Source organism: Bidens hawaiensis, unplaced genomic scaffold, assembly GCF_021521415.1.
Source record: "Bidens hawaiensis isolate Kalapana, Puna unplaced genomic scaffold, B.hawaiensis_p1.1 tig00001206_1, whole genome shotgun sequence".
Lineage (NCBI taxonomy): Eukaryota > Viridiplantae > Streptophyta > Magnoliopsida > Asterales > Asteraceae > Bidens > Bidens hawaiensis.
The window spans coordinates 1090961-1094287 of record NW_027491069.1 but is presented as its reverse complement, the minus strand read 5'-3'; positions in this window follow the sequence as shown (position 1 = coordinate 1094287).

Below are 3327 nucleotides of genomic sequence, written 5' to 3'. Positions count from 1 at the left end.
GAACAGTTGTAATTTAAAATTTGAATTTGTTGCCAAATTTGTAAATACTGTCATAACAATAATTAATTTATTTAGGTAATTTGTTACATGAAAGCCCACAAGATTTTGGGTTGTTTTCCAACTATAACAGACAATATTAATTTCAAGAGAAATCAACGGACTAAAGATATGGAATTAATAAAGCATCAAACAAAAATACGTACAAGCTAGTAATCAGTGTTAAGTAATGGAAAAATTTACGACCCATTTTGAAACTATACTTTAGCATTATCTAATTTCATAATGTATATGACCAGGAAACTCAATATCAATGTGTAATCATAATTATTTTATTAATTTTTATACCAACATCAATAGGACAATTGCTAATTATAATGAAAAACTTAAATTATTAACTTCAGAATAAATCAAATAACAAATTAAAACTGATAATCACCTTAAATCGAAGCGCTGAACAATATGTAATTTAGCAAAGAATCCATCAACGGATTAACATGAATCATGCTTTAAATCGATTATCAATTGGAAGGAAGGATGATTATAGGAAACATTGAAAGCAGACTTCGATAGGAAGGATTCGTGTATGAGACCGGAGCGAACGTGGTTGTAAATAGTGTTGATCGTCTTCTTCTTAGTTGGTGGAGATCGCTTAAGAGTAGGCGATGAAGATTTAGGGTATGAAAGAAAAGAAAGTATCTTGCATGACAATTTAGGTTTTGTTAATTGGATTGAGTCATGGAAAAGTAAATTTATTTTTAGTTTTGAATTATTTTAAAACCAATAAATTATAAGATGACTTAGTATTTTAGGAAATTATGATAATGGACCAATAAGAATGAGACAAAATGAATTTTTTTAATAGTATATATAGATATAGATATAGATTGTTTTAAAAACCCAAAAAAAAGAAATGTTAATTTCGAACTTGTAACCTACAACTACAACTAAGCAACACACAGTTTTACACACTATAACATAGTTAATTTTGTTTACAATCCGTCAATTAAATATATATCTATATATACTTTTTATGCATAATTTGTTTCCCACTGAAAATGAGAGGAATAAACCTGCAGTGGTCTCTATTATATGATAGGGTCCACATGAAACGTTAAATCATTACACTCAATACTCACTACGTATAATAAATCGACTTTGAAAACTTATAAACATAAAAGTACTTTAGTCAGTTTTAAACTTATTCGACTATTTCCCTTTTATTTATATTTTATTTAGTTAACCAACAGCGTCGTCTGATCGACCCGCTCGAGTGCATGCAGGGCCGGCTCAACGATGTTGGAGGCTTAAATCAAAATGAGATTCTGTGGCTCTTTTAAGACAATTGTGTTAAAAAACAAAAAAAAAATGCTATTACCGGTTTCGAACTTGTGACCTACAACTACAACTGAACTAGCCCACAGTTTTACCACTAGAACAATAGTTAATTTTGTTTACAATCCGTCAATTAAATATATATATATATATATATATATATATATATATTAATTTGGAGACCTTAATTAAGTGCGGACCTAAAGCCCTATCCTTATTTCACTGGCCCACTGTATAGGGGTTTTTTTCGGGTTTGTTTCTCGGGTTTCAAGTTTTTTCGGGTCAGGTTCTTCGGGTTTCAAAGTTTTAAATCTTGACCCCAAAACCCAACCCAAATCTCTCATGGAGTTTTCGGGTTCGGCTAATTCAGGTTTGGGTTTTTTCAGGTTGGGTTAATCGGGTTTCAAGTATATTCGGAAACAAAAAAAAATACAAAAACAAAAAGTAAAAAATTAAAAATTAAAAACTACATTGCTAAAATTAAAACAACATATTCTTCTTTGGTTATAATCAAATAATAAACCAATATAATTTGATAAAAACAATTCAAAAGAAGAGTAAAACTAATTCGAACCATAATCTTATTCAATCGGGCGTGATTTAGTTGTTCAATTACGGCCGTTATTAGTAATAAACGGAAAACATAAATTAATAATAAACAATCGATCCGTAATAGTTAGAATTACAACAGTCGGTTCGAGCAAGGTTCTGATAACTTTAGCCACTAAGACTTAGCATATTATACCTAAAACTATATTTAATTTCAAAACTAAAAGTTTATCCGGGTTGACCCAAAACTTTTAAATCAAACCACCCGAATTACTTTGGTTTGGGTTCGGGTTAGTCTTTTCTTGGGTTCGGGTTTTTTGGGTCGGGTTGGTTCGGGCACAGGTTTTTTCGAGTTGAGTTTCGGATAAAAGGGGCAGCCCACGCCCCACGGGCCGGCCGTGAGGGCATGGTCATGTGGTTGGTCAAGCGTGAGAAAGGCATGGGTGGCCCGACCCCCCTGTGTTTTCGCACAGTAGTGTAAATTTATCCTTTTTTAGCCCGAAAATTTTTTTATACGTAATATAAATGAGTGTCCGACTGGTCTAGGCTGGGGGTCCAAAACGTTAGTACAACATTCTGGATTTAACATACACGTATCGTATTAGCCTATACGATGGGTATTCGTGAAGGGTATAGTGTTAACGAGTGTCTGGATAAAATAACACAAGCTTTACATGTATCTTTACCTCATTGTAAGAATCAAGTGGGTCTTACGTTTTACCAATCAAATGGGATTCAACATATTGCATTATTGAAATTACTAGGTTAGAGCCCGTATTTTATACGGGTGAAAAATATAATAAAAATAAAAAATTATTATACGTAATATTTGAATTCAGTTATTTCATATATTAATTTTTATTTATAACTTTTTTAATAAGTTTTTGATATATTATGCACTATAATTTTAAGTTGAACAAAACGTTGGTATTAGATATATTTAAAAATAAAATATTGATACCGATATTGTTATATAAAATATTGTGTGTATAAAAATGATATTTATGACAAAAATATTATCAAAGATTTAATTAAAAACTACATTTACAAAGACTAAGGTTTGGTTGTTAAAGAAAATTAAAAAAATATATTATATTTTATACGGGTGAAAAATATAATAAAAATAAAAAATTATTATACGTAATATTTGAATTCAGTTATTTCATATATTAATTTTTATTTATAACTTTTTTAATAAGTTTCTGATATATTATGCACTATAATTTTAAGTTAAAACAAAACGTTGGTATTAGATTTATTTAAAAATAAAATATTGATACCGATATTGTTATATAAAATATTGTGTGTATAAAAATGATATTTATGACAAAAATATTATCAAAGATTAATTAAAAACTACATTTACAAAGACTAAGGTTTGGTTGTTAAAGAAAATTAAAAAAATATATTATATTTTATACGGGTGAAAAATATAATAAAAATAAA